The sequence below is a fragment of the Vidua chalybeata genome, chromosome 7, assembly GCF_026979565.1.
Source record: "Vidua chalybeata isolate OUT-0048 chromosome 7, bVidCha1 merged haplotype, whole genome shotgun sequence".
NCBI lineage: Eukaryota > Metazoa > Chordata > Aves > Passeriformes > Viduidae > Vidua > Vidua chalybeata.
In genome coordinates this window covers 11,521,537-11,546,880 of record NC_071536.1, presented here as the reverse complement: position 1 = coordinate 11,546,880, position 25,344 = coordinate 11,521,537, and positions in this window count along the sequence as shown.

The following is a 25,344-nucleotide window of genomic DNA, read 5'->3' as shown; positions in this document are numbered from 1 at the left end:
ACAGTGTTCTCTGGCTTATGATGCATCTGGACTGGTGGGAAGGGTTCACTTAGGGCGCTTTATTGTTTTCTTCCCAAGGAGACATCAACTGCACATATGCTTTTGTAGTAAATGGTTGCTCTCCTGCTCTAATCTTTTGCCTGCACTGCCATTTTATGATCATAGCCCTGATCTACAACCCCTGATGTTTCAAGTTTGAAACTCTGGCTCAGCAGCTAGATAAATTAAGCGTTGCTCCTGGAGCCCTGCCCCAGAGAGCTGACCCTTTCTGAGGCAAAACTAGGAGCTCTCTCCTGACTTAATGTGAGCTTCACTGTTTTGCAGCAGCAAAGGAAGTGACCCTGCACCCTCAGCCTTGGCACTGCTTTTTTAGACCTGCCTAGAGTGAAGGATGGGGAGGAGAGCAAAATCAGAACGGCAGAGGAACTATTCTTTTGTTGGGGGCTGGGATGCCCTACTACTTACTGTAGCTGAGAACAAGCATAGCATCCTCTGTAGTACCAGAGCCAGGAGGCAGCAAGAGAAATGTATAATCTTGTGCCTGGTGTGGTAGGGGGAGGGGAAAATGTCTTTTAAAGTGTAATAACACCTAGGTTTTATAATCCTGCCCAGCTCAGGCTTGACAATTCTTCCGATAGCCCAAATACTATAAATTTAGTTGAAGATAACAGAACAGATGGGCAAAACATATGGTTTGTAGGTAGTGTGTGGTGGTTGATATCTGTGGTACATTAGGGGAATTTATTTTATTCTCTTTCTTTCCTTGTATAACTTGTTTGATACTTTCTTGAGTTCTTTGTGCCTTTAGGTGAGCTTGGGGCTTCGCAAATGTCTTATAACTTAGCTTTGTTCAACCAAATTATCTGTTGCTTTGTAAATCTTCTTTAGAGAGTTTATTGCCTGTACATGCTAACTTCAAACTCCAGTTTGAGCCAATAGAAGCTGCATCACTTAGAGACCAATCATTTATTCCATCTGTCCATTAATATTTGTGGAGAACTTGAATGGACAAGTGATAGAGTATTGAGACTTCCCTTAGCTTGGCTGCTGTCTCAGCCCTCACCTTGTGCACTGGACACTGAGAGTTTGCCACGGATGCAGAGTGTGACTAAGAGCATCATGTGACCAGCCGCGCAGAGGCCACATTCCCACCTGTGCTGGCCTTTCCCTTTTGGGACTCAGCTCCCCACCAGCTCTGTCTGCAGGAGGGGACACCTCAAGCAGTGTGTGCTGCTGCTAGCAGCATGGATGGCTTCCCTTCTGGTTTTGTTTAGAGAAAGCCTGCCTGTTCTGCAGGGTACTGCTGGAAAAACACCAGAATATTAACCCCCTGATTTACCTGCCAATCTCCTCCTCAGCAAATCTGAGTGTTATGCCAGAGCTAGATACAAATACTGAGCTTTTTATATGATATTAGACCTAGGCAAGTAAGGTTATGTTCAGTGCACAAATATGCAAATACTTCAAGTGTTTGCTTATGGAAATCTGAGAAAAGCTGAGTAAGAATGAGTCATGGTTACAGAACAGATTTACATTTAAGGGAAAGGAATGTCAGAGAAATGTAGAGGACACAATACATTTGCCCATAACTTTACGATGGTTGAGAAGAGCCCTTTTTTCTCTTGCAAAAGACATTTGAAATCTGGTCTTTCTATGTGGCCATGGTTTGAAAGGAAGGTGCATGTTTTTGCCATACTGAATGAGCAGGATAAAGTCTAGCTTCTAATAAAGGATGAGATCGGGCTTGAACCAAACTCAGCTTCAACTGTCAGAATTTTCTGTCCCTGAATCTTATCTAAGTGCTGTGAGTTTTGAGAGAGGATGCTGACCCATCCAAAAGTGTCTGCCTTGTTTTTTGGGTGTACTCTTGTGATGTAGGGACAGTGTCTTGGACCAGAGCTTCTGAATGCATTTAAGCCTTTGGTTGTTATCCACTGATGCACTTTGGTTCATCACCTGCATGTCTGCCTTCCTGCAAGGCCAGAAACTGCAGGTATCTGAACTCCCTCTCACATTCAGTGACAAAAATCCCCTGCAGTAGTATTCTCCATGTATTGCTGACCTAATGCATTCCACTTTAGTGAATCTATCTGAAAACCATCTATAGGTTTTTGACCTCAGTTTAAGCCAAGGCTCTTCCCTATTATCTCAGACTCCTTATAGCAGCCTGGTGGTGCATGATCTGTCATTAGAGAGGTCATTGATCAGGGCACCCTGATCAAATGAATAAGGTAAATATTTTCTGGTTTGCAAACACTGTAAATATGCTGCCCTGTTCCATAGATGACGTGAAGTGAATGGCATCAAGTTTATCTTGATGAGAAAGCCAAATGTGCCATGGGGAACCAGATGAAGCTGAGATTTTAGATCAATTTAACTGAGCCAGGCTTGGATTCATGTCCATGCTGCTGAGTGCAGGATACTGAATAGCTGTGTTTTTATTCAAACGATGGAAAATTGAGCATTACTACTTTAGCTGTCTGGAGAGATGCACTGCAAATTAATAGAAACTAAGGATGTAATCCTGCAATACATTTGGCATTCCTATAATCAGTGTATGCTTGATGCATGAATCTGCTCCAACCAATGGGGTCAGTTCTGGGCTCCCATTGACAAGGATGGATTTCAGGATTGGCTTGTGGAATTGACTCACTGGTGTGGATTTGTATTTCAGGAGCAGTGGTCAGCTTCCAGCTGGCAGAAGCTCGGTGTGAGTTGTCACTGAAAGCACAGCTCAAAGGCTAAGGAAAATTGTAGGAGAAGGATTATCTTGGCAATGCAATCTGGGCCTTCCTGAATTTTAGGATTACTGCAATATGCACATGCTGATCAATGAAGATCCTTAACTCTGGCATCTCCCCCTTGAGGTCGGACTTTAAAATTACAAAATTCTGAGAATCAAAGGAAATTTCAGAACCTCATTGAAGACCCAAAGCTGCAGTTCCTTGTGCAGGCTTGTGACTCCCATGTTAGCTGGGTGCATTATGGCTGCCTGGACAACCTAGAATATGAGAGAGTAAAGTAGTGGAGAAGGAGTTTTGCATTAGTATCTGTTGATACCAGAATGAGCAGAACTGGGATCCAGAACTTCAAAAGGTGAAGGCTAAATAATGGGTCTGATATTAGTGGAGGATGGATGTTGTGCCATGTTGCTTACTCCATCTCTGAAGGTTTATGGAGAGAGGCTGTGGTTGGGGACAGGATGACTGTCCCTGGGGACCTCAACAGATTGGTCTTGTTTCTTTGCTTGACTGGAGAACACTTCTGCTCCAACACACAGCCTTTGTAAAATCATCATGTGTTTATGAAGTCACTTTTTAAACCTAGAGTACATTCTTAGGAAGGGATTCCTGCATGGGTCAGAAGTTTTAAAAGAATTGTTACTGAGTTTCTGATGGTATTTTATGTATATATGTATTATAAATGTTTCTTTTGGAAGGTTGCAGGAAGCATAACTATTCCCTTGGATTTTTAAGTGAGGTGTTTTTTCAGCTGTAATTGTGTCTTTTGTTCTTAAACTTACCCTTATAATTAAAAGGGCATGACAAACATATGCATTCCTAAATGCTGACCCATTTAAGGTGATTGGTTGTTCTTGATGTATGTTTTCCATTTTTCTCTTCCCTGAGTTCCTAGTTCCCAGGTAGCCAAAATTATCTGCTTGCTACTGATAGCTTTTCCACCCCCCTACCCCACCTAGTTAGAGGTTCAGCAATGCAGCACTTTAAAATTAGCCAGAACCTGATTTTGCTTGGGCTTACAATGACTATGTGGCTGCAGCTCCAGCAGGGAGGACGGAATCAGTCTCAATCTATAAACATTAGCTCTCTGAAATATTTGGCAGTGACTTCTTTTAATCTTATTGCCGAAATTTCCTTTGCAGGACCATGAAAAATGTATTTTACATCTGATAGGGCATTTAATGAATCTTTGGTTTTCTCAGAGTTTCAATAAATGTGTCTTGCTGAAAACTTTATAGACAGGCCCTTTGGCAAGGGAATGGGACAGAGCAGAGCTGCAGCCTTTAAAGGCCTGAGGCTGGAATCAGCACTGCACCACATCTGGCTGAGGGGGGGGGGTGGATGCCTGCAATGCAGCAAGGTACCAAATGCCATCCTGATCCTGAAGCAATTTTCATCTGCTGTGCACTGGTGTGAGTGACTGCACGTAGCCTGTGCACGCTTTTCTGGGTGGCAGAGAAAATTGCAACTAGAAGAGAGTTACCAGCACCGAAGGAAACAAAGAAGGAGAAGAATGAATGCTTGTTGGCATTGCTGTGGAGAAACAATTAAATCATTAGTAACAAAATCTGCAATGAGAGAAGATTTAGCTATTGGCTTCACAGACGGCTGTGGCACTCAGAGCCCTTTACTCTGGTGAGTGTTTAGTAGCGGAAGTTCCCAGGGCTGCAGCTGTCCCTGTTGTCCCCAGTGTGCCTCTGCTGAGTTCACCTCTCCCTGAAATCTTTCATGCATCTGCTACCTCACAGAGCTGAAGACTTGTAGGCCAGTTTGCTTCTTCTTTCCTTGGATGTGGTGACTGTGATCAGCTAATAAAGGGACTCCATTGTGAGAGAAATGTGAACTAGTGAATGGAAGGAACATGTTGACTTTCAATTCCATAGCAGTTATAATCTGTTCAAGACCAAAAATGTCATTTGTTACTAAAGGCTTGTGATTTTGCTGTTCTTGGTATTGTTGCAAAGGTAGTCTAATTATGTCTCTATTTGGACTTATTTATATTGTTGTACACAGGCATCTCTTTCCTGCCCCTTTAAAACAGGAAAGGCCAGAAGAATCTGGTAGCAGTGAGGCTGTCTCTGTCTCTGGGGAGACAGCACATGGGGCAGCCTCTGCTCCCCACAGATACCCTGCCAGCAATGCCATTCTCTCCTATTAGCAAGAACGTGTGACTGGCCCAAGGCGAGGATGGGCCTTGTTTACTGTCAGACCTGTCTTGGCTTATTTTGGCCCACAAATTATTTTCTTCTTCTCATAAATTTATCCTATAGCTTGAATTTAGGCAACAAAAAGTGAATGGGAAAATGGCATTCAAGGAAGGGAGGAGAAAGATGTGGGGAACATGGTGTTGATGGCTGATGCTCAGAGTGAACGGAAATTAGGTGAACAAAGTAAATCATCAGTATCTGGCTTATGCAGAATGTAGGGCATTTAATTTAATGTTTGGAGAAGGATCCCAAGTGGGGCTGAGGCACAGGGTAAACTCATTGAAGCCGTCTTTAGGTTCTCATTGTATTATCACCAGGAGCCATAGTTCTGCTGTTACTGAATTTCTGTATAAAAGTGAATCTAAACTGGGTGTTTCTGTCCACCCTGCGTAAAATGAAGGCATAATAAATAAGTCAATAAAATCTGTCTTTGTGAGGAAGTAAAACAGCCCCTTTGTGTATGTACATGCCAACGCCCAGAGCGCCCTTGTAAAACTGAAGCGGCAGCTCTTCTCCCAGTCCCTTCCTGGTGTGAATGTGACAGTAGGTGCAATCTGCATCAGGCCTTTCTGCTCCTGCAGAGCACCAGGAGAGTTAAAACAAAGAGCCAAACACTCTTGAAAATGAAGAGGCAGCAGGAGCTTGGCATCTGTTTTGAGAAAGGAGGAAGTATGAGTAAATATTTGAGAGGAACAACCGTTTTAGTCTTTTCAGGGGCCCGGTCTATTGGGTTTTGTTGAGGCCAGAAGGATGAAGCCCTGTGTTTATCATTAAGACTAGGTACACACGGTTCCATGGATTTTGTACTTTACAGCTGCTCTGGGATAATTTAAGAGAAAAAAATAATCCTTTATGGTCCTTGATTATCAGGTTACAGTTTATTAGAGATATAAATGCCAGCAATTTGAATGACTCTGTATTAGATTGTCCTTGAAAAAATAAAATTTCTAACCAAAAGGACAGTGCAATGAACTTTTAATGAAACAATAATGCCATTTTAGATGGAACAAGTACTTTATATTTTTACATTTTAAATCATTGAGTACTTCTAAGCAAAGTATCTGTGCATTGTTTATCTTCCTTCTTTATGAACAAAAATATTTTATTGCTAGCTATTATGAACTCCACAATCTCTGTGTAGAGATTATAAAGGACTAGATACAGGGTGCTATCAATAATCTCAGTTAAGATTTCAGTTCTATTACCTTACTGCACTGATAGCATTCACCATGGATTGAATGACAGTCAAAAGCATGCTACAAGAATAACTGGACAACATTTACGTGTATGAAGAATTATTCTACAGGGCTCTATATCACACTGATTTCTGAAAGTATGGCTGCTCTTTATATTGCAGTTTGCTGCTGCCATTTCACTGTGCTTGTAAAGCTGGAGGGTTACAGAAGGACGCTTGTGTGAAGCTGTACTGAGTGCTGGCTGCAGTGGCTTGTCTGTACTTGATTGTCTTCCAGATCTCTGGGGTTGTGCTCCACCTGTGCCAAAGAGTGTGTCGTCTAGTGGTTCCCATCCTTTCTGGAGCCAAGCCTCATGTTCGAACCCTGGCAGTGTCCCATGCTTCCTTGGATTGAGCTCCAAGTGGATCATGGCTTGGAGTCCTGCTTTGCTGCTTGCGCATGTACGCGTGCACCTGCTTTTCGATGTGAAGTGTTAGCAAGTACAGTTTGGTGTGTTAATGCAAAATCTGTTGGAGCAGGTTGCCCACCTGAAGTCAGTTTCTTAAATGTACGGCAACCGCATTTCTGCTGTGGTTTCTGGAAACCCTGCTGCAGTTTGAAAGGGAGAAATAGTACTGTTTCCAGCTCTTTAGACTCAAAATTGGACTGCTTTTTGAACTAGTTTTTTCCTTTTAGACTGGTTATTGGGCTGGTTTGTGAACTGCACCCTCTATACCCTGACTCCATTCATGAATATATGGGGTGTACTTCAGAATAGTCTGGGGCTTCTGTACTCTTACTACTGTCCTCAGAGGTGTTCTGGTGGAAATCTCTCTGTCCCTCAGATCTCTGAGCAGGGAGAAAGGTTTATCCTGTCAGCAGCTGCAGCATGTGGTGTTAGTTGTAGGCCTGTCTTTGGAAAGCAAGTTTGAACTCTGGTTTCTGGATAGTACTGAGGGGGAAGCTATGATGTGTAGCTGGGCTTCTAGAAGAATATTGCAAGTCTAAGGTCCCGCTTTTATTCTAATATTCAAAGGAATGTAGAAGATATTGCCATGCAAATCATGAATATCTGGATTTCCTTCACACTTGCTTTATTAGCATTGTTTTTCCATGCCAAATTCTAGCTTGAGTTGAAACCATGCTGCAGAAAGGCAAATTATTTTGTGCTTGCTTTAGCCCAAAAGAGTACACAAAGCACTGGAGCTCTCCAAACCCACATCAAAGATGAACTTACCCTCCATTGCTCCCGACACATCTATCAAAAAGGGTAAGCATTTGCCACTGCATGGAGAGATACTTAACTTCCTGCTAATGTAGCAAATTACTTTTCCCCTTCTTGCTTGAAAAAGACACTTGAAAATTAAACCTGTGTGGTCTGGGCAAAATGCAGAACAAACCTGGGTGGCAAACAGCTTAATGGAGAATATCAGAGCAAAAGGATGTAAGAGAGACAAGAAATGTTCTGAAGTTACTAGTTGGTGCAGTGTCTTGAAATCTGCAGTGAAAGAGGATCAGCTCAGCAGGGAACTTTCTCTGCTGCTACTTACTGTATCTGTGAAGGAACAAAGTGTGGAGGCCTTCTAAGTACTGCACAAAGCAGGAATTTGTTTTGCCCAAAATCTGTCCCACTCAATTACTGTCGGGCTGAGAACTGGACTTTGCTCAGTTTACTCAGCTCTAGCCTCAGGCTCCTGTAAATTATTTTGATCTACATGGATCCCTGAGGATCTCTTAGCTTCTGAGTTGGGGTCCTCAGGCTGTTTCCATGAGATGGGAAATCATGCCTTACTGGCAGGGGTCTTGCTGCCCTTTCTGATAGCAGCAGTCTGGTTCACACTCATAATCACACTCCTGGTGCTTCTCTGAAAATTGCCTTTCCAACAGCGTAACTACAATTAACTATGAACTGTAAAGGCCATAGATGAAGCCAAATTATCGAGTTAAATTAAAAAATCATATTATTACTTTTAAAAATGTATTTTATTTCTAAAATCATTGCCCCAGCTAAGGTCTATGGCATTTCTGCAAACTATGACCAGCTGGGGTTAATAGCCATTCATTGTACGAGAGATTATACTTTCTCAGCAGGGTTTTTATTTTTTTTTCTCTCAGAAATTTCCTGTCTTTAGGTCTGTGTTGCCTAAATGATACTGATCCTCAAATGTCAATTGGCATACAGGAGTGCTCCTCTGGCTTACTCAGTTTTTTCTGCAAGCAGAGTGGGAAGCTTTCTGTGAGGTTTTTTTCTCATAGAAAATATACTTTTCGCTACATATATTGGCCTCTGTCGGGGAAATATTGACTTCAGGGGTTTTTGGTTTAAAGCTTGTTGGCATTTTTTGTTTATTTTTAGTTACCTTAAAGCTTAGAGCCAAAAGTTGATATTTGTTTTCTGTGTGGGAAATAATAGTTATTTTGCAGGTTCCCTACCTCACATTTTTTCACCAGGAAAATATTGTATTGTAAAAATTGATGGAGAAAAGGGAGATTAGCAAGTCCCATTGTTTTCTGCAGAGATATAGTCAATTTTTCTGTGGCTGAGATGTGTATTCTCTATGGTTGGACTATTTTTTCTGGTGGAACTTCCTTTGGGGAAATGTGACATTTTCTTGGGCCCAAGTGATGTCTTGGGTCCCTTGGGACTTTGGATCTTCAGTCCATGTATCCAAGGCCAGTGCTAACCCTGGGTTTGTTGTGCCTTCTACCATCAGCAGCTTTCCTCCACTAGTGATGTGCTACAGGGTTTTGTGGGAAACTCAGGTGAGCCAAGCAGGCAAATGAGTTCTTTGGCTCCTGAAGCAGCTCATAGCTTGAACTGTTTTAACTGTTTTGTAATGCAACATTTCTGCTTTTCTGAATAGAGGAATTTTGATGCCAGTTATTCCACAGGTGTTTTCTGTAGGCCAACTTGCAAAAAAAAAGAGTGATTTCTGTATGCCAATTTAGCAACATACATTATGAGTACTGTCATTTTTCTTAGGATTAAGACTGTGCTTTTCAGTTAAGGGAAGAGCCCAGGTTTACACGATGGAGTATTTGTGATTTAGCTTCCTGGTTCCACTGCTGAGGATTTACAGTACTGTAAATCTAGACTAACATCATCTAAATCCGTAGTAATGTATCTATATTTATTTCCCTCCATGGAGCTGTCCAGGCTTATACCAGTGAGAATAAGAACAGTATTTGGCCCTTTAATATCTATCTCCAGATAATAAAAGTCATATGAGGGTTTCACTAAATATTTGGCAAACCTACTAAAACAAGCCCAACAAACTATGCAGGACGTAGATTAATTTCCTCCACCAAGCATCTGGGTTCAGCATTATAATTAGCAGCAGATCTAGTGATATGCCAAACAAAGATGTTTATGTCAAATAGCTATTTCTGAGAAGGAAAAAAAAAAAGGCAGAGAGAAAGGGGAGCTTAAATTAATTGAATGTCATTAAATGAGTCCACATTGCTAGCCTGAGTGATAAGCAGTTACTGCCAGAGGTGTTTACAGATGGCAGCTAGCAAAATTTTCAGTTACATTATTCAGTTTGGTTAATGACTGTATAGGCATTGCAGGGGCATGGGGGACTTTAATGTGTCTTCACTTTCTTACCTCTCCTAATGGCTGCTTTTCCCACTTGAAATTTCTTTTGATCTCTTGACATGTGAATCACACTTGTTCACTTGGATTCGCTTAGACTTTAAATCAGCTCTGCATGCTGAGTGCACCTCACGTGGGTGACAGGCAGTGCTTAGAAAAGTTGGCATGGAAGCTTCCTCAACATGTAGCTAAAGCCGACATATGCACAGCCCAGTGAAGTTTCTGCATCTCCTGAACCGCCACAGCAATGCTCTACATAAGAAGAGAACAAAGTTCCTGTTGGTATTTTGGAACCTGTAAGTCCCAGTTGCTGCCTGAAACCTGGGAGGAGAAAAGAATGACTTATTCAGACCTTCAAAGAAGTTTGAATTGAGCTCTGCTTTAGAAAGAATTACAGGTCTTTCCGTGGACTTGATAAAGGAAGCTCTGATCTTCCTGAAATTAGGCAGTCATTCTATAACAGCAGCAGAACTGCAAAGAGTTTGGGTAATGTGAAGGAATTCTATTAATTTCTAGAATGACTGAAAGAAATCGCTGTCCAAATGATCAAGAGTAGTCCGAAGACAGATTTGGCAACTCTTCTAGACTGTTTTACCACAAAATGACCTTGGGTTTATAGCTGTGTCACGATAATGTTTGAGCCTTCAGTTTGTGTATGAGGCCTGTACTCCACCAGTAGCAAAGGATGCTTTCCCTCATTTATAATCTAGAGATATTAGACATCATAAAAAGTTCAATATACCAGTGTGATGATAATATATCTGTTGTCTGTGCTACAAACTTCCCAGCTAGCATTACAGGATTATTTGTCAGGCAGTAATTAGAATGATGTATTTTAAATCTTCTGAAACTGTGCCAGGAAGACAATTGCTTTCTGTTTTGAGCAGTGTTAGTAGTGCAGCTGGAAATGCTGCCTAATAAAAATACTTTTAAATATTTCTTGGTCTGTGTTTGGTCACAACTTGCCCAAAGAACACAGGCAATCTCTTATGTTCATCTTGCTAGGTTGAAGAAGAATTACTTAACAAGTGGTCAGTGCTGAAGTGGGAAGCACATAGGGAAGAGTCCAGATTTTAATGCCACTGAAGTGAGCTGCAAGGAAATCAAAACGTTACCGAAGAACCAAATACTCAAAATATTCAAAGGGATTTGTAATTCTGCCTGATCGTCAGGGTGGAACACATTCCCCTGACCTCCAAAGACACCCAGTGGATTTGAGACCCGGTTCTGGATCCTAATTTAGAGGACAACCATACTGATCAGAATGTTTCTTATCAGAACTGTAGTGTAGCATGTTAAAAAAAGGAGAGCTTTCATATCTGCGATTTCTAAGTATCAACATAGAGATATGACCAGAAGATTGGTTTACTTGTCTGGATTCAAAATTTGGCAGAGTAGAGATGAAAATTAAGTATTAAATTTTGAAACAAAACTTAAAAAAGTAGATTTCATAATATTGTTTACTTAACTTTTCATAAGGAGCTCTAGTTATTTGTGATCAAAACTGTTATGTCTACAATGAAAGAAATATTTATTTCATTTGTTTATAACCTACACACAGGAGTGAAGGCTCTGGTCAGGTCATGCTTCTGTGACTGGGGCATTAAGTTACACTAATTTTAGACTCTAGCTATATTATCTACTGCTCAGGCTTCATAGTAGTAGTATTCTGTTAATCCTGTAATTTAGAGAAAGTTGATGAATGAACGGATGCCTACATGTCTTCTTTCCTGCCCAAATCAGTGAGATAAACACTTGGTAAAGTAAAATAGAAATAAATTTGTAAGTTTAAAATATTCAGATGCTATCTTTTGGTCACCCTAGCATTTCTCAGAGTGAAAGTCAAATTTATGTGTGGCTGTGTTCTCCACTAGACTAATCTTGAGATTGCTATCTTTCCAATAACCAGTTTTTGGGAACATTGTAAAGGTTTGTCACACATCCTTTATACTGAATGCACGTCCTCAGCTAATGTAAACTAGACAGCAAAGCCCATTTATGCTCATTTACTGCAACCCTGGGCAAGACTGAAGGAGATTAAGAGGAAGTAATTGTCCTATAGAGCAGAACCAAACATGCACATTGGAAATGGTTTCAATTCTTAGCCCAGTTTTGTTGTTCTACTCTGGAGTCTGTGTGCATGGGTGTCTCCAAAGGTGAGGATCCATGTGCTGCACTATGAAACTTGCTGTCACTAGGAAGCATTTGCAGGATAAATCCATCTGCAGTCACTCTTTGGCTCTTGATCTGGAGCTGGCACACTGTTTAGATTCTTAAATGTGCTACCTGCCCTAACACTGAAATCTTTCTTGGGGATACACTTCCCACTTTCACTTTGGGTTATGTGATCTCTAAGATATCTAAAATTGTTTCTGTGCTTTTTCACTTCTTTCCAACCAGTTACACAGAAATTGTGCTGGAATCACAGTGAGAATTCCCACAGGTTTTTTGTCCTCAAGCTATGGGAAAAAAAGCAGCAGGCACTGCTAGGGCCAAGGCTGTTGCTGGCTGTTGATGAATGAAGGTCCTCTCTCACTGCCTGTTCCTGCACTGATGGGTTTTCATGCTCCCATCTTGGCAGTGCCCTCAGCCTTGCAGCTTCTCAGAGGCCAGTGCTACCTGCTGGGGTGAGGTGTGGCAGCTCAGACATGTCTCCTCAGGACCCTGACAAGCAACAGCATTGCTGGAAGATCACGATGATGTTCACCCCTGTGCTCAGAGAGAGACCCTGTCTCTGTGTCTTTGAAAGGTAAAGGGGAGAGGTGTCTCCTCTTTGTCTTTCTTCTACAGGGCAAGATGAGTCCCAGTTTGGTAGCTGGCATGCAACTTCATTCCTTCTGCTTTTTTTTCTTTATTCTCATTTTCTCTCTGTAATGCAAAAATAGTATCAGTAACACATTTATATCCTCCAGGAAAGGTAACATGTGGACAATGTTGCAAAACTCCAGGTGGGAGCTGTGGCTGTCATACAGAAATGACATATGTACAAGTTACCAAATATACACAGAAGCTTTGAAGGAGAAAGGTGTGATTTCAGAGAATATTATTTCATGATTCCTGAGAAAAATGGGAAACCAGGTTCATTGCCCCTCGTGGGAGTTTCGGTGATACTGAATTACTTAACAGTTAGCTCTGAAAGTCCTTATGTGAGGTGAAGGACACCTTGATTATATCTTCCCTTAGTAGATGTGCATATTGCAATGTATCTAGGTACAAGTGAAGATTAGGTTTAGTGGTAGCACAAGAGAAAGGCAAGACTGTCTTGAGAGAACTTGCTGTGCTCCCAGTCCCTGGGATAGCTCTGAGTCAGTTCCTGCCCTGCAGAAGTGCTTCTTCTGATCCAAGAGCCGCTGTCTCCTGCCTGTGTGGCTTAGCCTTCCTGGCTGCTGAGCCTCCTAGTCCCTGTGAATTCTTGCCTTCAGTATGTGATGTAAGAGTGGCATGGAATGACCAAGGCTGGAGTGACACAATACATGACTCTGTCCCACCTGGCCTCTCACTAGCTGTGTGAACTCCTTTTGCCACAGAGCTTCCTCGCAGGCAGGGACAGCTGCATGAGGCAACGAGGAGCTTGTCTTTCCAGCGCCGCTTCCCTGCAGAGCTCCTGTGGCAGCCAAGAGCCTGCAAATCCTACCCACAAGGAGCCTGATCTCCTCTAAAGCTCTGAGCATATGCCTTGGCAGTGCCTTAGTTTGGGGACAAAGCCAAAGGTGTGTTTGGGTCAGGACAGGGCACCTGTTACCTCAGTTTGTTGACAAGTTACTTGTGTGCAGAATTATACATGGGAGAATTGGCTGCTCAGCAGATTGCTCTGAACACTGCTCCATTGCTCCTAAGACATTTGACATGCTTGCCCTAAAGCCCCTAAGGAATGCCATCTCCTTTCCTGATTCCTGACAAGCCAGAGCTATGGGGCTGGGCAGACCTGTGTATGCCCAGCCCAGCTTATCTGCTGATTGACAGTAGGGACATTTTGGAGCTGGACTGATGAGAAAATGCAAATGCTTTTGTGAAAAGCTTTTTTATTTTTTATGGAAAATTTTTAATGAAAGTGTTTTGTATGGATAGAAAATCCTAAGTATTTTTTAAAATTCACAGCCAAAATGTTTCATCCTAAACCAGAAATATTCCTGTTGGAGCCAGTGTCTGTCTTCTTTATGGGAATTGTAGCTATATTCTCATTCTTTTATCTACTTAGGACTTTGTAATTGTCTTGTACCTTCACTGATGAACTGCAGCCAGGAATTCTAGCAGTGATAAGCTCCTCTTTTTCACAGGCAGAGTTCTATGATGAAGCATGAAATATGGGCAGCTAACCCATGGAGGAGGTGGGATATCCTCCAAACCCCAGAACTGATATGGTGCTGCTGCTCTGGTATGAATAATAAAAAAAAATTCTTATGTTTTCTTCCTTGCCCACTCTCCACCAATCTGGAAAAAATCCATTTCAAGAAAAAATCAAAATTTTCTCCAGAAGACAAGAAAGCAGTTGATAAGGAGGAAACATAATAATTATACAGAGCCAGTTATACAAGATTGTCCATCTGTTGGCTCTTGTTCTGTCAATGGTTCCCTGGTAGTGTCCATCACTTGTCTGTCATTCAACAGAGTAACCCCCACTTTCATGAGACGTGGCAGTGAATTTCAGGCTCACAGCAGGAACTGGTGTGTCTTCACTTCAGCGGGAACAGGGCCCAGCCCTGAGCTCGTCCCACTCAGCCAGATACTCTCCAAAAGTTGTGATCTTTTCAGCACAGATTTTGGCTTCTTTCAGCTCATTCTGCATATACACATTGGAGCATAAGCTAGCTTCTTAAATAAAAATCAAAGCAAAGCATTTGACTTCAGAAGAATAGGAGACCCAAAAGGGAAAAAAAAAAAAAAAAGAAAAAAATAAGAAAAAAGGCCGCTTAGGTAGTGGGCTGAGCAGATGCTGTAGGTTGTTATAGCAACTTGAGTTCTAAAAACAGGAGAGAATACCCACATGCTGCCACATCTACTGAAGAACCCACTCTCTAGATTTCAAAATCCAGGCATTGAGGAAACACTTATTTCCTATTATTAAAAAAAAAACAAAAACAAAACACACACACACATACATAAAAAAACCCAAAGCACCAAAAATCCCAAGCACAAAACAACCACCTCCTGCCCCCAAACCGACAAGAAATCAACCGAACCAGCCAACTAAAAAACAATGTGTAAATCATCCTCAGAAAAATCCACATAAATTAACCTGTGAAAGAGAAGAGCTCTTTTAGATGCTTCAGAAAGGCTTATGGTATCATTTGTTATGATATTTAAAGCAGTGTGTGTGCATGCCTGTGTGCCCACGTGTGATGTGGATTTCAGCTCTCAAAGAGAACTTGAAAGCCTTCCAGCAAAAACGTAAGCACTCTGACAAAGATTTTTGTGGAGGGAATAACTGTCAGCAGCAGATACCAAGGTGACAGTGAGCAGTTGTAACATCAAACCCTAAAACACCAGTTTTGTGTCTTTGTATGAGAAATAATGACTCCTCAGACAGTGCCTGTCTGTCAGTGCAGGGAAAAAGCACTGATCAGTAGTAAATCTAGAAGATAAAGCTTCAGACAGGTATAATAGAAAGTTTTCATGGTAAAATATCAAGTTATATGTGAAAATATGTAAATCAGACACCATGTTACTATGGCCTAGAGTGGCAAATAGGTGTCTTTTGACTCAGCTGAGCACTGGACCAGACCTCCTGCCTGCACATGAAATATTTCTTGATTTGGGATCTTTATCTGTTTGAATTTTATCTGAGTAATTTGTGTGGGAATATAACAGCCTGAGATGCTTCTCTGGAAAAGGCAGGGAACTTGAAATGCCACATTTGGTTATTATTTCTTAATTTTATGTTGTGGGGTTTTTTTGTGTCAGACTATTTGTGCTAAAAGTCATCTGTGAATTCATGTCTTGGGTAACCCATCCTCCAGCTGACTTCACACAGTGAAAGCAGCTCACAGCATCGTGCTGAGATCAAAGCCAGGGCTTGAACAAAGCTGGCTGCTGGGAAGGGGGCAAGGAGAGAATGGACTGTCCTTGACACACTGAGACCACCATCTGAGCAGGTAGGAGTGTTTCCAACAGAAAGGCAATAGAAAGACAGGACAGATCCATGAGTCTCTACTCTGTTGAGACAGCAGCAGCTCCACTCCAGGCTGGTATGCAAGGGTGGCATTCCTGGGGCATTTGTGTGTGTGTGCTCTTGCCCCAGCTGGTGTGGCCTGAGAGCCTGAGGAGCAAATCTCAGCAGCTGCCCCAGTGCTGCCTTCCCTTCTCCCAGGGACGAGACTGCACAGGAGGGTTTTGAGGGCAGATTAGTCAAGGCAAAAGGTATGAGTTACCCAGGTGTGGCAGCAAGGAAGATCTTATGTGTGTCCTGGCACAAACCTGCAAAGGGATTGTCGTGGTTTGACATGGAAGTGAATTTTTTCCAGGAAGTTGGGTCAAACCAATCAGTGGTCAGGTTTGGATATTGGCACCTGGAGTGACCACTGAAAGTATGGACACGCCTCTGAGAACACAGGGGGTTAAAAGCAAGAACTCCCAGGAGAACTGTCTCTTTTGGTTCCGGTCGTCAGAGAGTGCAGACTCCCCCCCCTGCCCAGCCTTAGGCTGGGTGGGGGAGGGGAAGCCACGCGGCCTTGTCCAGGTAGGCCGAGGGGGCTGAGGGTCTGGAACCCAGCCAGCTCCTGTGGACGGAAGGGTGGAGAGAAGCGGAGATGCCTTTGCCCCCCCCCATGCGGGAAAAAGAGACGGAGAGCCTGGCGGCACCTGGAAATCTGCCGGCAGAGGAGAAGGAGAAGGGGGGGAAAATGCCCAGCGTGGGAGGCGGAATGCCGGACTGAGATATCGGCCGTCCAGGGAGTCTGAACTTTTAACCCTTTCGAGGGAATGAGGGCTTTTTGAAAGTATTACTCCTCCTTGATTTGTAGTGGAAGAGAGATAGTCCGGGACCTGAGATGTTAGAAGAAGAAATATTTAGGTGGGAGGAGATGATGAAGTAGCTTTTTAGCTGGACTTTTCTTGTTAGCCATGGACTGAACCAAAATCTCCTGCAATAGAGACTGCATTTTAGGGGGATGCAGTGGTGACCCAGGGAGACCTGTTTCAGCTTCGAACAGCACAAGAATGGCGAGAAACGAAGAGAGCTGAAGAGGGAATGGTGATACCCTCTGTCTTCGGGAAGAAGATGAGTCCTGTTTTTGGACCCCTCGGCCCCAGGGGAAAATGGGGGGGACTGTAGTCCCAGGATGAGAAACTGAACTGTTATATCTTTGGGTCCGTGGCAAAACATCCTTAAAGGAGCCCTATGAGCAGTCTGTCCATGCACGGTGGTGAGAGCACTGTGACATGGAAAGGAGAGTGTCACACTGGCAGATTTTTCTTTCGGGCGGTTGCCATGTGTGACAGGGAAACACAAGGGGGCAGCTGTGTTTCCTGGGGGGCCTGTGGTGCAAGAGAGACTTCTCTCTCCCTTGATAGTTTAAGCATAGATTACCTGAAGGGTGGTAATTTGATCAAGAATCCCGGGTGATGTTTCATGGCTGGGTGTGTTTGGAATTGGGAGGAGGAGGGGTGGTTTTAAAAGGTCTTCATCCTGGATTTAGTTTATGTGTTTTCTGTATTAGTAGTAGTTTAATAAAGTTTTTTTTCCTCTGTTATTAAGCTTGTGCCTGCTCTGCTCTGTCCCTGATAACATCTCACAGCATTTATTTAGGGAAGGTGCATTTTCATGGGGGTGCTGGCATTGCGCCAGTGTCAAACCATGACATTTTTTGGTTCCCTGACCGGGAAATCGAATTCTGGGCAAGATGAGATGAAGATAAGATGAGAGCTGTGAGATGGGATCAAAAGGAATAAGAGCAAAGCATGTATTAGGTTATGGTGCCAATATAGAGGTGGAGGGTTAGTATAGGTTATTGTTTTATGTATAAGTGTGTTGAATGTAATTTTGATAATAATTTTAGAAATGTGTGTTCTCAGAGGCGAAGGGTGGAGTGTCGTGGTTTGACATGGAAGTGAATTTTTTCCAGGAAGTTGGGTCAAACCAATCAGTGGTCAGGTTTGGATATTGGCACCTGGAGTGACCACTGAAAGTATGGACACGCCTCTGAGAACACAGGGGGTTAAAAGCAAGAACTCCCAGGAGAACTGTCTCTTTTGGTTCCGGTCGTCAGAGAGTGCAGACTCCCCCCCTGCCCAGCCTTAGGCTGGGTGGGGGAGGGGAAGCCACGCGGCCTTGTCCAGGTAGGCCGAGGGGGCTGAGGGTCTGGAACCCAGCCAGCTCCTGTGGACGGAAGGGTGGAGAGAAGCGGAGATGCCTTTGCCCCCCCCCATGTGGGAAAAAGAGACAGAGAGCCTGGCGGCACCTGGAAATCTGCCGGCAGAGGAGAAGGAGAAGGGGGGGAAATGCCCAGCGTGGGAGGCGGAATGCCGGACTGAGATATCGGCCGTCCAGGGAGTCTGAACTTTTAACCCTTTCGAGGGAATGAGGGCTTTTTGAAAGTATTACTCCTCCTTGATTTGTAGTGGAAGAGAGATAGTCCGGGACCTGAGATGTTAGAAGAAGAAATATTTAGGTGGGAGGAGATGATGAAGTAGCTTTTTAGCTGGACTTTTCTTGTTAGCCATGGACTGAACCAAAATCTCCTGCAATAGAGACTGCATTTTAGGGGGATGCAGTGGTGACCCAGGGAGACCTGTTTCAGCTTCGAACAGCACAAGAATGGCGAGAAACGAAGAGAGCTGAAGAGGGAATGGTGATACCCTCTGTCTTCGGGAAGAAGATGAGTCCTGTTTTTGGACCCCTCGGCCCCAGGGGAAAATGGGGGGGACTGTAGTCCCAGGATGAGAAACTGAACTGTTATATCTTTGGGTCCGTGGCAAAGCATCCTTAAAGGAGCCCTATGAGCAGTCTGTCCATGCACGGTGGTGAGAGCACTGTGACATGGAAAGGAGAGTGTCACACTGGCAGATTTTTCTTCCGGGCGGTTGCCATGTGTGACAGGGAAACACAGGGGGGCAGCTGTGTTTCCTGGGGGCCTGTGGTGCAAGAGAGACTTCTCTCTCCCTTGATAGTTTAAGCATAGATTACCTGAAGGGTGGTAATTTGATCAAGAATCCCGGGTGATGTTTCATGGCTGGGTGTGTTTGGAATTGGGAGGAGGAGGGGTGGTTTTAAAAGGTCTTCATCCTGGATTTAGTTTATGTGTTTTCTGTATTAGTAGTAGTTTAATAAAGTTTTTTTCCCCTGTTATTAAGCTTGTGCCTGCTCTGCTCTGTCCCTGATAACATCTCACAGCATTTATTTAGGGAAGGTGCATTTTCATGGGGGTGCTGGCATTGCGCCAGTGTCAAACCATGACAGGGATGAATCCTTATTTGCCTGCAAATGGAGGCAGTAACTCTTACATGAGGCACAAAAGTTACTCCTGAAGGTCTTTTGAACTTTTCTCTCCTATCTTACTCTTTTCTAGAGGTATAATTTTCAGTAGAAGCTAGCTCAGGCCAGCTGTTTTCTGTAGTCATCTTCCAAAAATAGTGTATCTGCTCAGAATTTTTCTTCTTTTTCCCTTTAATTCAAATAAGTCTGAAAGATACTGCCCAAACATACCTCCAGTAGTAATAATATTTAACGATACATCTTCAGACAGAAAAGAATATGGAAGCTATTAAACCCAGAGGCAAATATTTTCTGAGTTATGAGTGTCAGAAAACTGAGTTATAGGTAGAATGTGAATGGTTTTGCAATATTCATAGCAGGTGTTAAAACCATTATGCCAAAATAATTATTTATTTGTCTTGAAAGTGTAACCTCAGATTTTTAAAGCTAGCCTGGAAGAAGTATAGAGGAATATATTTTCATCTGTGAATAAATTAAGCAGGAGTTTCTGTAGGTAGGGTGTGAAGGAGAGTTAGTAGAGTTAGTAAAGGGAGGAGGTCTGGTTTTAAAAATTATAATAAAAAAAAACAGCAACAGAAAAATCAAATTACATGTTGCATTTTTTTTTTCTTTTTTTTGTTTGTTGGTAAATGTCCAACCACCAGTGGAGAGCAGTCTGGGGTACAAGCTCAGGCACAGATAAAGCACTTGTATGTTGTGGAACAGCTGTTAGATTTAAATCTGATAGATTTGAGACAACATAGCCTTTAAGAAAGAGTTCTTCCAGCAAACTGGTACGAGCGCTGTGTTAGACAAGATGCAGTTACCGTGTGAGATAACTCACAGCTCCTGCAAAGTCCGTAAGTGAAAGTTACCATGTAGTGCTTGCTCTTGTATTACATAATGGATTTGTCAGAGAAGTTTTTCTTAGGGGTCTGTCACACTGGATATGAAATATCAGGGCTTCAAGTGGAGTAAAAGAAACACAGGTTCATGGTTACACAAACCCAGCACAGCACAAGAAGGTGTCAGCAGCCACAGGTGTATCTCATGGAATAAAGACAGGTGCTGGGCAAAGGAGCTGTGCCCGCCCAGGTGTGCTTGGGTCTCAGCAGAGCACCCTTTTTTGGGGACACAGGGTCCCAGGGCCTCAGATGGGAAGGTGCTGCTCTGCCCCTGGCCTGTGCTGTGCTGCAGTGGAAATTGCTGCAGGTGCCTGAGCAGCAGCTCTGCTGTCTGTAGCACAGGAGCCCCCACAGTCAAGTGTAAATGCTCTGGCAGTGGAGATCTAAGCAGTGCCAGGTGGGAAGCTGCAAATTCCTGTCTCAAATTGTGTTTCTAAAATGGACCTTATGGAGACCAATTAAAGTTTCATTCTGGGAAAGACAAAGCAGACCAAGGAGTGCTCATGCAAAGGCAAATTTCTGTTCTGCTGGATGAAACCTCAACATTTTTTGATGAACTACCCATTGTTTCCCTCTCAAGATTTCTAAGTTAGACGTCTTATTAAGGCTGAAGAATAACACAGGGCAGAGAGTCTATGATTAAAAGCCAAAGAGGTTCCTACTCCTGTTTCAACTCAAGTGAAGGTAAGAAGATTTAATTGCTGAGTTTCAACTAGCAAGTGGGATGTAGTCTTCACTCTTCTGTTGGGTGATGGAGTGGGGAAGGAATAAAAGACCAGATTTTGTCCTTGAGCTTACTGAAAACCCTTATGAGCCTTCTTTGAAAATAATTCCTGGCACAATCAGCTTTAAACCTAAGTTTGACTTTTTTTTTCCTCTCCCTATACCAAACATGATTAGAACATAGTATGGATTAATTGCTCTGCCAAATGTCATTCCTATAAATCAAATCTGTTTTCTGACATATGAGTGAGTGTCTGAATACTCCAAAGCCATTAAAAATATCTGCATAATTTTAAAACCTGCTAAATGTTGTTGTTTTCTCTCTCTCTCTCTCTTTTCATTCTTGGTACAGTATGGTATTTTACTCTGATGATGAGAAGTTGAATGGCAAGTTTCAGTCAAATGCTTTTTTAATTTTTTTTTTTTTTTTTTTTTTTGCGATCCAATCCTAAAATCTTGACAATGGCACTTACAGTGGAAATGCCACCAACTGTAAATTTACACACGGACAAAACTTGGCATTCCTTGTTAGCTCTTCTTCAAGCATAACTTATGGGATCCCTGCCCACATTCTCTCTGCAGGAACTGGTGTTATCCCACTACTGAAGTATTCATGTGTTAGCACCCCAGGTGTAGAACAGTGTGCGGGACCAAGTCTCCAGCACTTATCCTTCTAGTAGTAGAAGCAAAAAAAAACCCTGAAACTATTTCAAGAGGCCATTAGGTCTGCTAAGATAATCTGAATGGCCTGAAAGAATCATCATTTTCCAATTCAATGTGGTTTCATTGAAATGATCAAGAGCAATTAAAGCAGTGCAAGAGAGAGCGATCCAGCAAAGGGTGGTGGATGGAGTGGAACTGGTTTTGTAGCATCATTGGTCTTGGGCAAGAGGTTTTACCTTTCTTTTCTGTTTCCACACCATGCCTTATGTTGTTTAATCTGTGTATTTAGGCTGTGAACTGTGTAGCTGAAACTGTTCTGTACTACATAAGAAACACATGTATATGGTTTCTGGGTTAATAAGAACAGGGCTGTTTCTATGGAATATATATAAGGGGACCCACTGAATTTTGAGAGCTTCTCGTGAAAAGGTTTTGTAAGTGCAAAAGTACAAAGTGAAGGCATTATTACTCATTTCCATATGGGTGATCTAAAGCATTTGGGTCTGGGCTTATGCAGTCACTAAACCAGAGTTCATGTTACGGGTAGATGAAACAGGCAGAGGACACAGTGACCCATATGAAATCTGGCTGTTGCTCGGTGAACTGCACAGTGTCTCTCCTTCCACCTCTGAGATGCTCCCAGGATACTGGGGAGGATGTGCTGGGGGCTGTCACACTGTCACTTCTCTCTGAGAGCTAGGTAGAGGCCAGAAAACAGGCTGCTAAGTGTTCTTGTCATAGGAACAAAATATATTAATAGCCTGAATATGAGCTCAAGAACGGTGAGGGATTTGCCTGGAAATGACAATGCAAACTGCATTTCAAATTGGTCCTGCTGAATCATTTTTCCTCTCAGCCTATCCTGTGGAGAAGCCATGGGACAGAGCTCAGCCTGAAGCCTTTAGAAGCACAGTCCAACACCTCCTGGGTTGAAGTCAAAGACTAAAAGCCTCTTTGTGCTTCCTTCATTTGTCCTGCCCACACAGCCCAAACAAGGCAATAGAAGATTTGAGAAAGGCTTTATTAGCATCAACTGTCAAACCCACTTGCATTTGTAACTGAGCAGAGTGTTTTCCTCATTATCATGCCTTATTTTATACAGCATATTCTTCCCACATCTTTTCAATTCAAATTCCTGGCAATAGCCTGGGAAACCAAAGCAGGTAGAATAACTTTTTGAACAAATTCCTCTTTTTATTGAAGTTGTCCAAACAAAGGTAATCAAGACAGAAAACAATGTTTTTATTAGCTGTTTGTCTCTAACTTACTCCCAGCATCTGGAATCATTACAGAAGGTAAGTTTCAACCTGAAGCAAAAGCAAATGTTTTCTGGCCCTCTGCAATAACCAGCACTGGAGCTATTGGGGAGGTGAAGAGAAAAAAGAAAAAAAAAAAGGAAGCTTGGTAAGAAAGCAATTCTACTAAGTTACATGGCTAGAAAGCGTGTGTTTCAGACAACTAAGGACAAGTGAAGGTCAAGTATAGAAATCCCCACAATCTTATAATATCTGAGGGGAAGAATGTAAACAGTCAGTGGCTTCAAAATTCTAAAATTTGCACAAGAAAAATAAAGACTTCTGAGCTGGAGAGGTTTGTCTTAAACTTAGTTTGATGGAAACATTTCACCTCTTCTACATGGAGTGAACCATATCCCCGGGGTAGCATTTTGCCACACCAAAATAGGTAGAATACTCTGATACTCATCCTGTTAACACCTGTGAACTTTTAAATTAACTGCTAATGGGCTGGCTGGAGCCTGATACGAGTTAGGCAGGCGAGACCTGTTTCGAGCACAGCGTGGCAATGCATGTTCATCTTCCTGAGGGAGGACCTTTTGCCTTAGTTTAGAAACGTCTTTTATTTTGGTTTGTTTATTTTGGTTTTGTGTACTTATTGTATATCCTGGATGCCGGTAGAGCCTCTTTGGGGAAAAGAGGAGAATTAGTGGGTCTTTTGTGCTCTGAATGAGGTAGAATAACCTGGAAGACTGCACTGTATTTGAGGAGAAAATGTAGGATAAAAGCTTTACACACGTGTGGTGTGAAAAGGAGCCCTTTTGCAGAAAAACAGAGGTAGTTATTTGGACATAGAAGTGGTTCGTGTAGTAAGAGGTTGAGTCTTGTGTAGAGTAGATGCAAGGTGGGTTTTGTGCTGCCTTCCTACAGCCATTATTCTGTGTGTCTGCAGAAGAGATGGAACTGTGCATGAGATGTCTTGTTTGATCCCTGCGAGGGTCAGACCTGCTTCTTCTGACATGGTGCTCTAGGCAAATGAGGCAGAAAAAAGCTTTTTTGTGTGCTGGATAGGACAAGTGGATGTGTAGGTGTTATTCTGTTTATTTTCAAGCTATCTAGCACTAATTTGCCTGGGACAGATGCTATACTGGGATGAGGAAACCCTTTTGAGGCTCATCAGGAGAACACAAGTTCAGGGAGTTCCTACGCAGTGCCTGTCCTCTGGCTTTCCTCTGCTGGACACATACAGACAAGGAAGTGTAGTACTCTCTAATGGCAGAACTTGGCTAAGAGCCAGATGTAATTTAAATTCCTCCACAAACTACTGTAGTTAAGCTTATTTTTTGCAAGTCCCTCTCAGAACCAAGAAATGGCTCAACAAAACCTGGATGTTTTAATATTATAATTTATTTCCCCTTTAAATATGGGAAGATCTGGTAGAGGCAAGGCTGGCTTGCTGCTCTCGGCCAAGTGTCTGTGATGCCTTTCTCAAACCCTAGAATGTAAGTTATGGAGACTCTGGAAGAAGGATATTTAGCACAAAATATAGTGGTAATAGATAGACTTGGATCTGGAAAAGTCTTTGAATGTGGAGTGGATGAAATTGGCAACAGTTCTGGCTTTATAGGGTCCCCACATTCCAAGAGGAAGATGCTACATGTTTGGAAAGGTATAAACAAAGTCAGGACAGAGGGGGCAAACGTAAGAGATCAGCTGGCATTGGGGCATAGATGTCAAATAAAATGTTGGAGCCAGTCTTTGGCAATTTCTTTTTTGTCTTGTCTTATTATTATTGGTATTTCTTGGGGTAGTATACTTTAAAGAAACAAACCAAACCAAACTCTACATTTGTAACTCAGAACTGTTTGGTGAGAAAATGCATAGCCAAGTATCATTCCTGCAATGCACTGTTTACACTAGTTCTGGGGACTGTACAGTGTAAAGCAGCCAGTAAATTAGTATGTCATCTGGTTGCTATGAGCTTATTATGGGTTACAAATAACTTTTTTTTCCCCCCCTCTTAAGCTGCTCGGTCAGCTTCATATGTTTCTTCTGTTTGCTGTTGCGTTCAGTGGGACAGTGCCTTTTGTGCAGGCGGTGAGGTCAGCAGAGACAGAGGGGTGGTACCTTTGCTGTGCCTTTTAGAATGTTTCATACGAGCACAGCTCAAGGATTATCGCTGGTGGTAAAGGACAGCCAACACTGATGTGTATAAACACTCCCTGGAGCGCCTTGCTACAAGGTTTGAAGGATAAGTAATTATGTTAGATTTTGGTTTCAGTGGAGATCTGATAAGATTATATTGGAGACATTTTACTTTCAAAAGTCTGATGTGATGCTTAAAAAGCAATAAATGTAACACCTCTTCTTTGAGGCTGGATTGTCATTCCAAAGCACACAAAATTTGGTGGTAAAGGAGATTTTCAAAGGAGTGAGGTCACACTTAGCTACTCATTAAGAATCTGTTGGCAGAATCTCTTATCCCTGCCCTTCTTTCCTCTCCTAGGTCACTGATGTGAGTTTAGCTTTGATAAAGTCATTAAGTGCCTGGACAACAGCAGCAGGACCCAAATGCTGCTCTCTTTGGTTGTGTGGGGCCTTTTGCAGACTAGTGCTTTTACCTGATGAGAATGCAAAGAAATCTGTACTGAAGTCTGTGTTAGTGAATAAATGGTTCACCAGCTCCAGGAC